The sequence below is a fragment of the Rissa tridactyla genome, chromosome 11 (assembly GCF_028500815.1).
Source record: "Rissa tridactyla isolate bRisTri1 chromosome 11, bRisTri1.patW.cur.20221130, whole genome shotgun sequence".
NCBI lineage: Eukaryota > Metazoa > Chordata > Aves > Charadriiformes > Laridae > Rissa > Rissa tridactyla.
Genome location: NC_071476.1, coordinates 3,653,016 through 3,668,122, shown reverse-complemented (window position 1 = coordinate 3,668,122; position 15,107 = coordinate 3,653,016).

Sequence of the window (15,107 nt, the reverse complement as noted above, 5' to 3'; positions counted from 1 at the left end):
GAGTTCAGGTTTCATAGGGAATATATTGTAAAATAATCCAAGTGCAGAAAGCCACTTAAACAGCATGCTCTGTAACGTGCCAGTTAGTTTTAATGCTTTTATTCCATACACGAACTTAAAATATTTAAATGTAGCAAGACCTAACTGTAATCTCTGAACTAGAGGTGTGTGGGAAAGAGGTAGTCCATCTTACAAGTAAGCAATGTTTGCCTAATACTTATTTCCCAAATATTTCTCATCTCTCAGACCTTTCCCTATCCTACAGGGAGAGAAATACAAAGTCTCAAAAAGAAGGTCGAAGTGAATTCTAGAGCAAAAGCGCGTACCTTGTTTTTGGGAAGTGTAGGCTTGGTTCCTTCTTTGTTATTTCCCCAAGCGCCGCAAAGGTGAACATAGACACCATCTTCTGATGTGAGACGTGACACAACTGACGAACCGTCAAAACCTGGGCATCCTCAGAGGACTGGAGAGCACAAATCTCCACGCATTTTTGGCCGTGGTCATGGTCAGACAACAGGCCACATGAGTAGGCAGGCTCTATTGCCAAGCACTGGTTAACTAATGCGGAAAAAGCAGAAGACGATCAATAATTTCAGCTGACAACGTAATTCACTTGCTCCTACAGGGTACATTCTCTATGCCTCTTCATTCCGATAGCAAGAGAAAAATGTTTAAATGAAAAAAAATAATAAAAAAATAAGGCAGCGCAAATGAAGCCACATGAGTAGCTTCCATGGGAAGGTATAAAGGAGCTGGCAGTTCACGTGAGGGATCCTGCCCAACGGCAGCGACTGCCATCTTCGCTCTGTGGATATATAGAGAAGATCAGAAATGAAGGTCATCGGTTTGATATCTTCCAGCAAAGCTAATATCCTAGAAAAATGTCAATATTGTTGCCTTGGTAAATTGTCCAGTGTATTAAATTTCATAAATCCTTTATCATTTCAAATCTTTGCAATCTATTTGCTCAGCCACCTACCAGAGAGATTTAGATTCTCTGAACGTTTTTCAAAAGCTCTGCTACAGCTGCTGGATCTATTTCGCACTGAAACACAATCACACATTGTCACCAGCCTTCTTCTGCAGAAGTCTGGGATTCATCTGCACTGCCCGTGTCCTTGCTACAGGGCAGAAGTTTCTTTTCCTCCCAGAGCCCTGTGTCGCTAGATCTTGAGACAGGAATTCAGGCGAGCACACAGTATCAGTACAGACACATTACGCCCAAAGTAATGAAACTATTTCTTTCACCAAATTCAAGTAGAAAAACTGTATAAAAAGATCTATAGAGATATAGCTGTCCAAAAAAAAAAAAAAAAAAAGGGCAGGAAAAAGTTTACCTAGCACTTAGACTGACATTATTAATATAATGAGTTCAATTGGTAGGTTGGCATGTCCTTCACAAGCGTCCTTCAACAGGCGTCCAGTCCTCATGCATCCCTCGCTAAAGGCTTGGTTTCAGAGCAGGCAGCCTTGCCTTGCAAACTCCTTTACCTGCCGACGCGGGTACCCCTCCAGACACCTATTCCAGGACACCGCTCCTCCGAGGGCCTGACTTATCTCGGTTCAGCCTAAATTTATTTGTGTCCTGCAACAGACACATTAGCCTCAAAATACGGTTTAGTCTTCTCCCCCCAACCTAAAGCACAAGCAGGAATAGCTATCAGGAATCGCTATCAGGAATCATTGGAACATTTAATTATTCTTCAAAACCTCCAATGCTGAAGAATCCCCTACATCCCTTGACATTGTCCAAAGCTTGACTTTCCTTAGTTAGTTTTTTTTTTTTCTTTTTTTCTTAAAATCTGAGTTAAATCTCTTTGGCTTCATATTTAGCCCCGTGTTTGTGAACGTGGTGAAGCACCGATCACTACCCATGTAAAAAAACCCCAAAACTTCCATGGAATTAGAGGCTTATCAGACTTTCCCCATCACTTTCCTTTTGTAAACGAAACAAATTAATTTCTTTCAACTTCACATTGTAGCTTGCCTTTCCCCAAAGTCTATAATTTTCATAGCCTTTAGCTGTTAATAGCTCTTCTGTAATTATTGCAATTTAGAACCTGCTCCCTGGTAATCACCCCCTGATGTATTAATAGAGGGCAGTTATATGCACTCTCAATTAAAATGTTAATAATATTTCAGAAGACCTTCTGTGGACAGCAATATCAGTGTAGAAATTGTAATTTCAGTCATGGAATTTTTTTAAAATGGTTTATGAATCTACTTTGATGTCTAAATACTAACTACGGCATGCTATGAATCTGATATGTGACCTAGCTAACGCGTTAAGGGATTCTGAGCTTAACAGCAAAACCTTCTGAAGAAGAAAAGGTCTGGGGAAAGTACAGATTTGATCTCCTTGTGCCGAAATGACATTTTTATCAAGAAACTGATTTATCTTGGAATTTCTAGATAGCTGGAAAGTCTGAAAAGTGTTGGCTTCAAAAAGAAAAAGGAAGAAAAATGTGATAGTTGTTTTTATTGATCTGATCTAGTTACAACCACTCATACAACCACTGAAGCTTGGGGCTTCAGCGTTCTCTCTCACCTGATGGTGACTTCATTTGGTAGGACAGCACACAAAGCAATAAGTGATCTGAACACCCTCCATGACAAAACCGATCAAGAGTCCCAGGGTTAGTGTTGTTATTTTTGTTTGATTTTTACTCAGCTGGCTCTATTCAGCTCATTCATCAAACACTGTTGGAAGTCCTGAGCGGTAAAGGACTGGATCCACAGTCATAACAGAATGCCAGGGACCCTCGTCCTTGGAGAGTTAATGAGCTACAGGGTTTTCTGAACAGCTGTTTATCACAATGGAAAAACCAGGAAGAAAGATCCTTTTCTCAACGACTAAGGTACGGGATTCAGTAGCGAATCGTTGCTTGCCTAGTAAGTACATAGACGGCACGGTCCACTTTCACCGTCTACTCAGAGATCATGGGATGGAGCGGGCAGAGAGGATGCCTGCCCTCCTGTTCATCCTTTCCCTGGGCAGAAAGTGGACCTACTAGCGAGGATTTGGCTGTGTCCCTGTTTTCATCTGTGATGCAAATGAACAAAGAGTTTCTTTCAATCTCTGTATCCAGGCAGTACACTCCAGAGAAGCAAGAGCCGTCTCAAGATACCTGGGGTCCTAAAAAAAATCATTGGCAATTTTTTTTCTATTCTTTTACAAATCTTACTTCGTTCCCAAGAGCCTGTCCAACTTCATAATAAATAAAAAAAGAATCAAGCAAACATAAAAAAAAAAAAACCCAACCCAAACCAACCCAGAAAAGTCACCAGCTATAGTCAGAGCTGAAAACATTTGCAAATTCCTGCATAGGTCTGCTACCAAAATCTTTAGGCCAGACATCCTTCCTGGAACTGTGCTGCCTCGGTCTTTGGTCGTACTCTACTGACCTTTCCACGTATTAAGTTCCACCAAGAACTGAAGTTCTCCAGAATGAAGAGAAAAAAAAAAAATGGGAGTTTTCCCTGACTGTCTTCAGGTGAAAACAAGATGTGCCTTAAGTCCCAATTAACTATTTTAAAAGTAAAATCAAAGCTTGATGCTGGCAAAAGCTACAGAAAGGGAAATTTCAGGGAATGACTCAGCCCTGGTGAGCGGGGCCGGGAGCGACGGTGCTGGGGGCTGTGGTCCAGCAGGCCACCACGCTGGGGACTGACTGCATCACTGCTGCTGGAATTACACCGGAGCGAGCCTTGGGCAAGCAAAGGAGAAATTAAGTGCTAATGAGCAGACTGCCCTGAATCACTCTGGTTGAAACAGACTGGAAATCTGGCCAGCTGAGGCCTCCCAGGTGGACACAGCGATTGCTCCCAACCGCGGGGAACAAAAGCGAGACAGAGATGCTTGTGGTGCAGACGGGAACGTGGCTGTAGCAGGTTTTAGGGTACCCTTCCATCCTGGAAGGCACTGTGTGATTTAAAACACATTGGACCAATTTTAACAAAGGAAATTGTATTTAAAAAAAAAAAAAAGTTAAATTTTCCAGACAGAGAGTTATTTGGGAATATATCTGTTAATTGTGTAACTACTGTGAAATGGGTGTTTCCAGATGAGACAGTGCCCTGCAGCCAACACGATGAGTCTGCTTATAGTGCAACAGCGTTTTCAGGAAATATTAGCTGGGCTGCTGCTGTGAAGTTCAGAGTTTTTTATCAGCAAATCATTTTCTCCCAGTAGTTTGCCATTGTGCCAAATTGCTGTGCTGAATCCAAAGAAAATTCTCCTGGCACTACACGTATGAATTGGAAATTCAAGGCTTCCAGTGGCAGTAGTTTCCTGGTCAACCTGTGGTACTTCCGACAGAAGGAAAGCAGGATAACACAAAGCCGTGGCGATTCAGAGCTGGAACAAAGTGAGCACAGTTTCTTTTTCAAGTACAACACCCCCAGACTTACCCACGCGACATAGCCCAGGTTATTGCCTGTACTGCTCATAAATACTGCGCTATCACAAAGACGAATATCTACCATTTGAGCTAAGCCATATAGTGTGTCTCGCTGAAAGTGTAATTGCATTAATCTGGCTCCGCTTCTCACCATTGCTGGACAAGCAAGCTGACAGACTGGCAATTATCCAGGGATCATTGCTTTACGAGACGGTACAAGTATGATTTTGATTTTGTTTGATTCAAATGGAAATATTCTTTCTCACTAGAAACAACAAAAAAAAGAGAGGTTTTTCACATTTTCTAATTTTAGAGATTTAGAAACCAAGAGTGGGAACTAAAAGCTAGGTATCGGCTCCTCCTCAAATCCAGCAGGCGCAGGTCTGCTTTTCTTCAAGCCAATAGCTCGGCACAAAGGACATTTTCCTCAGCCCAGTTAAATTCCCACGTCTTCCTGAGACAGTCCGACCCAATGGCTCCTGCTTACACAGCCTGGGAAATACCCCTCAACCAGGCTTTTCCAGTCTAACCTGCTAAAAAAAATCCCGTTTTCCAGAGACGATTGCAACATTATAGCAGGAGCAGGTGCTCTCAACAACGTCTCCCCGTTGAGCAGATGTATCTGACTACGTGGGCAAAAGCACTTTTAAAAAGAAAAAGAAAAATTAATCGTTCTTTAAAATGAGAACTTACAGAACAACCCATGTTTATAGAATGACCTGTGTTTATGAGAAGTCCATGTTTTTTAGGTCATCAAAATGGATAGAAGAATCTCAGTTTGCCTGAAAACAGACACATTTCACATCTTTTCCTTTCCAAAAAGAAGAAAAACAACCTTTGGGGTAATAGAGGTGCACTTCTTGACAGATCCAGTTTGCTGTCAGGGATCCGGTAACAACAAACCCACTCCGGAATGTCTAAGGCCAGACATCTCCTTCCCTTTTCCCACTTTATTCTCACATCCACAGAGAAAGTTAATTTACTGCTTTTTTTCAGGGCCTTTAGTCAGGCTGTTATTTTGCTCTTCTAAAGCTGAAAATTTGGGCTATAGAGGTGCTGCTTCATGGCCTCTTCTGACCTGAGCACAATCAGACTCTTCCCTTATTCAGGAAACTTACAGGATTTTTTTCCCTATTCAGGAACCTTACAGGATTTTTTTCCCTTATTTATTTGATAACAAATAGACATTTGGCCTTAAAGCTAACTTTTCCTAGCTCAGGTCTTTCTTCGCTAGGCAATATTAGCACATAGCGACAACTGTTTTAGCAGCAAAGTAAACTGTATTTCTTAGAAGAAATACCTTTAAAGTTTTCCCAAAGGCTGAAAAGTTACTGGTGGAGAAATATTTGAAGTATTTTGTGCTAGCAAAATGGCAATGGAAAATATTCAATGACTTCTCAAGTCATAAACCCAGGACCGCAATGGGGCATTCACAACTCCTAAGCGAACCTCCCACCCATGCCTTAGGGCTGTGAATTAATTTCAGGTTGCTGCTGAACGTGAGACTACAGCTAGGAAGAGGGATGCAGAAAGGGACGGAGGCTGGTGCCCGGGTTTTGTGCAGGCAAACGTTGAGTTTCAGTATTGCATTCACGAAGCAGCTGAAATAAATCTCCATTTTCCACAAAACCTGATTTAGCTGACTGCAGTGGGTGACTGACCACACCGGGTAGCTCAGCTGCTCTAGCTTGGCTCAACACAAGCACAGAAGAGTGTAAATAAATTCAACCCAAAGGGGAGAAAACCACTGCCTGGGCTGGTGGGGGTTACTTCTGCCTTTTCTTTCTCCTGCTGCAGTCTAGTGCGTTGTCGGTGTTTTCTGATTGTTTCGTGCCGTTCCTGCTAAAGCCTTTGACTCCTACTCATTTCTATTTGGACATCATTTGAAAAGCAGTAGAATGGCTTTTTTTTTTAAAAAAAAAATAAAAAAAAAAAATGTATTTCAAGCAATTGACTTTCTGGAAGGCTGAGAACAGGAAGGCTATTGTGCGATGGCACCACCAGGGTGCAGATGGCGACATGGACCCTGGTTACTGAGCGGGACGAAGCTCTCACTAACTGATGTCCGTGGAGATGAGTGATTTTACATATAAAAAACCCTCCATCTACAATCTGTTACCCTTCTGCATATTCTTTTAATTCAATCCAATAGCCAACCCCTTATCCTGTAGCTTCCTGGATCTTTTTGCCATTGTAAAAAATTCATTTATATTGTCTCGTCTGTCACTCATACCTGCATGCCTCTGGCTAGTGGAAGAAAACAAGCTAAAAGTACAGTGCAAAGTCTTTCAGCAACACTGACATAAACGGTGCGCAAGTGCCAGGGGTTTTGATTTAGGAAGGGCGTCGAAGCCACATCTGTCAGAAACTGCTGCCCTGGTACAAGGCGCTGCAGAAGTGACCACGTGCGAATCCCCGAGCGGTCACAAACCCTCTCCCCAGGGAGGCTGGAGCTGGGGCTGCAGGTTGCTGAGCCAAGTGTGGGAAGGTGACACGCACCTGGCTCTGCCATCTCTCCTAGAGAGACGTAACCTCTGGCAGAGGGAGAGGTGGGAAAGCTGCTATAAGGTGCCAGGGCTGAGCTGTCAGAGCCTTAACCCTGCTCTCAGTCTCATTGCACCTCAGGAACTGAAACACCACATGAGAAGCCACCTGCGAGACAAGTGGGGCCAGACGAACACCACACTTCCCAATCAGTTTGGTTTCCAGTCATGTATTTCCTTCGAGGGGAAAGGAGTGTAAGAAAGGCAGGTATTGTTTTTGCAGAGGAGAAAAGCCGTTCCCATCAGAGGTGACGTGTGATAAGGGAATGACTAAAACACAGAGGCTCCAGCAAAGGCTTGTAGAACATCTCTTATCACACAGACAAAAGGACAAACTGATTCCTACTGGATCAGTGTCTAGAAGGGTAGTCAAACATTTAACCAGGGCTAATGACATTGAGCAATTTTTTTTTTTTTTTACCAAAAAGGAAAGAAATAAACTAGTCAGATAATCCCTTTAGGTGTAGCATGAAGAGAAGTAAACAGCGGCAGGACATCCGGGAAGGATTTTAGGCGCCTCAGACAGACTGTGAACCCTGGAGTACCCAACCAATGGGAAACAGGGGAGGGAAAAATTCGGCCGGGATTAGGGAATAAAAAGGTGTGTTTCAAGGACTGAAGGTGTGTCTACTTGCTAAGTCACCCACTCTTGCAAGAATGTGAATAAAAATGTGCTTCACAGAGGATTCTGCCTGAGCCTATTTCATTCGGACCGGAACTTATTTCTCACAGGAGGACAGGCAAGTTCGATAAAGGCAACTCCCTTTCAAGAAAAATGAAAACACACTCTGATCAAATTTTAGATCAATTAAAAGCTTCTCCCTGGACTGGAAAGGAAATATTTCATTTCAAGCTGCTTCACCTTCTAGTTAGGTCAAATTTGAATGGAGGACGCTGCTTTGGAACAAATTTTTTTTTTTTTTTTTAAAAAAAAAAGCACAAGAAAACAGAACTCGCAGCTTTTGATGCTGAAGCAAAACACTGTGGCATTTGCCAGTGAAACATCCTAGTGCTCCGCTCTCCAACCAGCCGGTACAGCTGGGTTACGGCATCTGATGCACGATGGTGCAAGGTGTTCACACCTTTAGGCTGTGGAGCCGTGAAAGAAGTGTGTTCAGATCCTGATACCTCAGTGGCAAGAAACAACTTCAAATCAACACGACCAAACCTCAAAGTTAAGTACATAAAGGTTATAAAGATTTTGTAACACCAAGCCGTGAACCCACAGTGCATCCTGAGTAGCCGGGGCTTTCAGCAGAGACCACAGATGTACTTTCAGTGCCAGTAATGAGAAGAAACAGTAGGTTAAGGAGTACAAAGATATTAAGAAGTTATTTTTGATGTGTGAGTCAACAAGGCATAGAGTATTAACCATATATGACACTCAAGAGCTGACTCTGGGCTTCATCTCTGGGGGGGAAGAATAAGAAAGCACATAATTGCTGGTCCTGGCAGGGAAGCAAAGGAAAAAGAGCCATCGCAGCAGCAGCAGAGCTATAGGGGTCCCAAATGTGTGAGCTTCTGCGCATATACCATCTCTGGGGGGAGCCTGCACAATCCTAGAGCATAAACAGCAACAGCTGTTTGTATCCTCATCCTACTCTGGGTAAGGGGGAGGGCTTTCTTATCCCTAGGAGAAATGTTGAAAAGTATATATATCTCCTTTCCCCCCCCCCCAGAAGTTTCAAAGTTTTTAATAGGCCACAGGGGAAAAAAAACCCACCGCAACAACAAAACCAACACAATTATGTTTAGTCATTTATAAAAACACATATTTTACAAAGTCCTCCACATATTTTATAAACTTTTGAAGTGAAAAAAACCAATTTTGTAGCAAACAAAAGCCAGTACGAATGATCTTTAGTACTTCCCAGCGTTAACCAGCGAACTTCCAAGGCAAAAACCTTTGAGGATCTCGTGAGAAGATATCACGGTGAAGAATTTAATTTGAAGTCAAACTAAAACAATAATCAATTGTAATCATTAATAACGTTGGGCTTCAGTGTCCTGAGCAGCAAACAAAAATCCATCCCAGCACAGCTGAATCCTGGCTTTATGACTGAGACCTTTACAGACCAAACTCAGCAGTTCTCTGCTATTTTTCCCCAAGCAGCAATGCTGTTATTTGACACTGACAGCTGCCAGGGTTTAACCGTTACCTTTCCCATATTACTTTAATATGTACCAAAACTCCACAAAATTAATCCGCGTTAGTCCTTCCGCACTGCGGCCACCGTGTACTCACAGTTTCCTCTTCGAATATCCACTTTGAGAAATCAACTCTAAACCTCCATGCCTTGCTGCTGGCTGGGAATGCCTTCCCTTGGGCATTTCCCCCTCCTGCTACTGACCTGGCGTCCCCTTGAACAGGGGGGCGATTCTCCCCTGCAGCCTGATCCAGCACCAACAGCCCCAAAAGGGTAAAACCCACCAAAGAGGAGCGCTGAGTCGCCTGCAAGTTTTTAAAGGAGCCGCTCGTACCGAGATTTTGAGAGGAAAGGCATGCCTTGGGTTCCACCTGGTGGCCAGGAGATCACCTGTGCTAGCCAGAGGCTCCGAAGCACCCACCTCGATGGTCACAAGGACTTGCACAAGCATCCAAGGGCCACAGGTTACACTGTGGCCACGAGGATCTGAGCAGCAACGAGGAGAAGCGCCCAGCCCTGCCCTGCAGATTTCCATTATTACCTGTTCCTGCAGATTAGATGAGTGATGGGCATTGCCCACACCTGGGCGAGCACCTCGCTGCAGCTGGGAGCAGAGATTGGGTCACGGTTTTCTGCTCAGCTCCAGGAAACAGACAACTGAAGGTCATTTGTACCTTCCCTGTCTTTTAGGGCTTTGTTATGGGCTGTCTGAGGGAGAGAATCAGCCTCTGGGGGTTTCCCCCCCGGCCACTGTTGCGTTGTTTACAAACCCGGGGATTGCTCTCTGCAGAGCACTCAGCATCCCAACACAGCGATGCTCAGCGGCTGCAACAGAGACATGCGCCCACTCCTGACTGTGCTCCTAACTTCTGCTGCCTGCCAAAATGGGTATGTGGATGCTCTGATCTCCGTCAAATCACAGCATATTCTTGGGCCGAACAGCGGCTGCTCTCAGAACGAACCATTACATCTTCCAGATGCAGCAGGGGCTTCTCTGCTGGATGCTCGACCATCAAATCATTCCCAATAAAACAATTAGCCACAGTGACTGGCCCCGAGGAGGGACTCTGTGCTGTTTATTAACTGAAAAAGTGCTCAATCTTGCTAATACACTTGCAATTGCCCCCAAAAGTAGAACCCCAGCAAATTATTGTCATGGGAAGATTCACCCTCGGGCAACTCTTGGCAGGATACTTCTGCAGGAACTTCCTGTCAAACAACCACCAGATGTCATTGTAGGATAAATTGTTTAAAACATTGCTATTCAAAGAGCAGAAAGCAAGCTCAGATTATTTCACTGGTTCTTCAGCTACCCCCTGGAGGGCATCATCGGGGCCGTATGTCCTGCTTTCCTTAACTTGTAATGAGAGGAACTGGGAAACTCGGGTCAAAGCATCAAAGTTACAGGCTGGATTTTGCAGTAAGTTAGAGTCAGAGCAACTAGCCACACACCGTACTTAGTTTGAACTGTATCGCTTATTTGTCAGTACAATAATTTTAAATTTACTCTTCTCCACTTGTATCAGTTACCCTATTGTACATTACCTCTGTGTATAGATATTTCGATTCACATCTTGACACTGCCATGTTTTTAACACTACTGTGACTGTCAGAAAAATGTACGTTGGTGAAAATTAAGGAATGACATGTAACATCAGTTACTTATTCAATAACAAAATCTTGGCCAAAACCTCGTTTCTGCAAGGGAATGCTGATTTTCTTCTCCCCACTTGTTTCAAGCTCTGGGTGATACAACCCATTTGCCACTGTCGGAGTCATTCCTCTGTGCTGGAAATAACCATAAATGTTTACCTACTGCCAACCACCTCTTCAATGTCATCGAAACAGGCATACTAAAGACAGTCATTGCATAGAGTTTCGTAAGTATGACTGGATCTTTATTCATAAGGTCTGCATGACAGAGCAAAGTCTTTTCTACAACGGGACAAGTGCCTTAAAGTCTGAAGCAAGATGCTGAAATTGTCAAAGTTGTTCCTTTTTACACATTACATGCTGGCTACCTGGCAATGATCTCTCCTTATCCATAAAACACATGGTTCCTCATGACTCATCCTTCCCCTGTGCATGAAAGATGAAAAGCTTCACTGTGAGCACCACTGATCTTGAAGAAAAGACTACAGCTTTCACCCATCTCCAGCAGCAATATGGGAATGAAGTCCAGTGGGCAGAGAAGGCCGGGCAGCCTTTGGAAACTTGTGTGAGTCGTGGTGGCTTGCCTTCGGGGCTGTCTTGCAACAGGCAGCTCTGTCGGTGTCTCCACAGTGCTACCTGCAAAACTTCCTTCCTTCCTTTCTTCCTCCAGCCTTGAATTTGGGAGGAGAACCCCAAAAGGGGACCTCATGTTCACCTTATGCAGTGCCTACATCAAGAAAATTCCTCATTCATCCCAGTAAAGCTTCCAGGGACCCCATGCATCTATTTAATTGGCATAACATGACGGGAGAACACAAAAGGGGTCCAGTTATAACTCCTCCTCCATCTCTGATAAGGTGTTCTTCCCAAACAGCTCGTGGTCCTTCCTAGATATCTCCAGCTATTTATTGCGACCTTCCAAGCATGTCCCACAGAATCAGAGATGAAGGACGCAGACTGGATCTCCATCCCTCATGTCCATGTTGTGGGACACGGACATAAAGCAGCTCCGAGTGGCCGACAGACTCCAGTCACAGCTGTGCACCTGAGCTTCTGCTCCTTTCTACTGACTCCAACCAGACGGACAGCTGGGCTGAGAGAAAACCCAGCTTTCTGCACATGGTGCACCACTGTTCACATCTCAGAGCTCCCCTGCCAGCACCCGTACCACTGCACTCTGTTTCTAGGCTATGGTTTCCCCAGTAACACAGAAACCTGTTTTATTGTATGAAGTGAACGAGCATACATAATTACAAAATACAAGTGGGGAGCATGGGGAGCACCTCTGCTTTGTGAGAGCTTTCTTTATTGGCTTTGCTGGCAAAACTCCTACTTCAAATGGGAGTGCGAATTCCTGACCACCAGAGGTCCTTTCCAGCCAACACTTCCCTGGTTCTACTATTTTTCCATTTGTTCCTCTCTTTGTTCAGGGGAACTGGAAAGGTAGAAATATTATTTTTGGCAGAGAATGAGAATTTTAGCATTTAGGATTTGATGTGCGGTATTTTGGATTCTTTTGCAGGTTGAAGCCTGTTAACGAGCAGCGTGTCAGAGACAGCAATTATCAATATTCATATGCAGTTATGTAAGTGAACAGGGAAGTGCTACTGAAGACGTGTCTGGCTAGAACACCCAACAGTTTTCTCTGTGTGTCACTGAGGGGAGAAGAGGGAAGAGGATTTTTATAATGGTACCGCAGCCACATGAAGAGAACAAAAGAACAGGAAATAATTTGATTCTGTGTTGAAAAAAAATAATCCACATTGATCTTTGAGCTATTTTTATAGAATCATAGAATCTTCATGGTTGGAAAGGACCTTTGAGATCATCGAGTCCAACCATACACACACAGACAAAAAAAAAAAAAACCAAAAACCAAAACCAAACCAAACAAAAAAACCAAAACCAACCAAACAAAAAAAACCCCAAAAAATAAAACCCCAACACCCTACAATCTCTGCCACTAGAGCATGCCCTGAGGTGCCACATCTAGACGTTTCTTAAACACCTCTAGGGCTGGTGACTCAACCCCCTCCCTGGGCAGGCTGTTCCAGTGCCTGACCACTCCTTCAGTAAAGTAATTCCTCCTAATATCTAACCTAAACCTCCCCTGCCGCAACTTCACACCATTTCCTCTGGTCCTGTCATTATTCCCCTGGGAGAAGAGGCCAACACCCACCTCTCTCCACCCTCCTTTCAGGTCGTTGTAGAGGGCAATGAGGTCTCCCCTCAGCCTCCTCTTCTCCAAGCTGAACATGCAAACCCATTGTGACTGAGTTTGGGGCTCAGGCCAGGCCCTGCATGTCCAGGAAGAGTTCTGTTAGGTGTCACTCAAACATCAGTCCCTTAGCCTGCCCGTGACAGTCTTTCCAGATTGATTTTCACCCGCAAGACATAAACACAGCACAGGGTTATTCTCAAGCCAACGCGGTCTTTCACAATAAATAAAAATGCCTTTGTTTTGAACGTTACAGGACACACCATTTTCTTTCCCAGAAGATCTCCCACAAGCCCTGGGACAAGCCTGTTGTTCTCTATGAATCACATTCTCACTTAGCGTATACAGAATGCAGTGGAACATTGCAGATATGAGCAAAGCATCTGTCTCTTGAACTCCAAATCTAGACCTAATAGCGACATGTTGTACATGTGCTAATGTGTGTTGGTTCCTTTTATCAGGAGGCAATACGTTATACACAAGTCCTTCTCGCTGACAGTTCCCTTGCAGCTCATCACATCTACTAGGGATCTGGGATGAGGGAACGGCACCTTTACTGAAATTTCCCAGGAGGTAACATACCACGATGTTCAAGGAATAAAAATACGTCCTCGCCATTTGAGCCGCCTTGGATCTGGCCTGATCTTATGACATTCATATTTGCATGCCTAAGGTGGAACCAGAATAGAAATAAACATTGTGATAAATGAATAATACAGCTAAGATATAATTACACACACAGTCAAAGGAAATTACAGTTGCAAAATTAAACAAAAAAATTAAATTGCAAAATTAAAAAGCGAATAACCTAACAACTCTCTGCCTCCCTGCTGTGAGACTGCACTCTCTCATGTCTCCCAAAATTGTTTCATTATTTCCTTATCTGCATATATCCCTATCTATGTCTTGTCTCTTGGTTCCGACTGTAAATGTCTTGGGATAAAATACCCGTGGGCTTTGAGCTTGCCAAAACCAAACAACTTTTGATGCTTATAGTTTTCTCTGCTAACAAGTATTTTGTCTTCCTTCTTCCAGGATGTTCTTGAGGCTCTTCAGTGAGCCCAGGGAAGCATAGAGTTGTCAGCAGGATATTACAGTGACGGATGATTTAGAAAACTCCAAGGCTGATCAGTTTTAATGGAGTCATGCTAAGGTGCAGCAGGCATGGGGAGCCCCTATCATCCCGGCAACAAACAGAATTTCTCAAAGGACACCATCACAGAGCTCAGGATCCACAACCTTATAGATTGGTACTGTTTCCATCCTTTTCTGTCTCTCATTCCTGCAATCGTTATGTTTATCCAAACGGACTGCCCAAACTGGAAACAAAACCAAAAACAAAACCCCCAAGTCCCCCCCCAAAATCGCAACAACCACCATCCTCCTGTGAATAAGCAAGGTTGAGGAACAGAGATAATAAGCAGCTGGACTGTCCTGCAGCTCCCCTCTGCAGGGACACGTTCACATAAAGTTGCTGTCGCAAACTAATTGCCTGTGCTGACTCATTCACAGATTCATGCAGTCCACAGACTGTAATTATCATGTCATAATTATCACTTCAATAGCACAAAGAGTGCACTCTTATCTGATATGATAAAATAGTTCAATTAATTTTAAACAGAGGGAAACACTAGTACATCCTTACAGCCTGGCCACAGAGACAAAGCAAGCTGTCAGAATTAGATTATTGATTTCATGTTCTCTCCTGGCTTTATTAATTTTCGTTCATGCATTACAGTCACCATTTTTCATGCGCTTAGGAGATTTTTATTCGGCACAATACAGAAGAAAAAGAGTAAGATTAGATATAAATTCTGTAGAGAGAGAGAGAGATAATGGAAAGAGGTAAACTACGGGTAGTATTTAGAGTGGAGGTAGCGGTGATTTCAGCAGGCAGGAGTCCGTCCCCACTGGGAGCAAGAGGTGGCAAGGTGAAAAGAGAGGAGGAATTGCTTATTGTTGTCAGTGGCAGGGCTTCTGTTTCCCTTTACAAATCAAAACAGGTTGCTGCAAAATTAACGTTTATGTCTGAAGCCAGGGAATTCTACAATGGACTAGAACAAAAGTACCCTTTAATGACGATACTTCCAATTTTTCCAGCTCGACAGCTTTAATAAGCAGTTTCCTTTGGGCTGGCTCCTGCCGT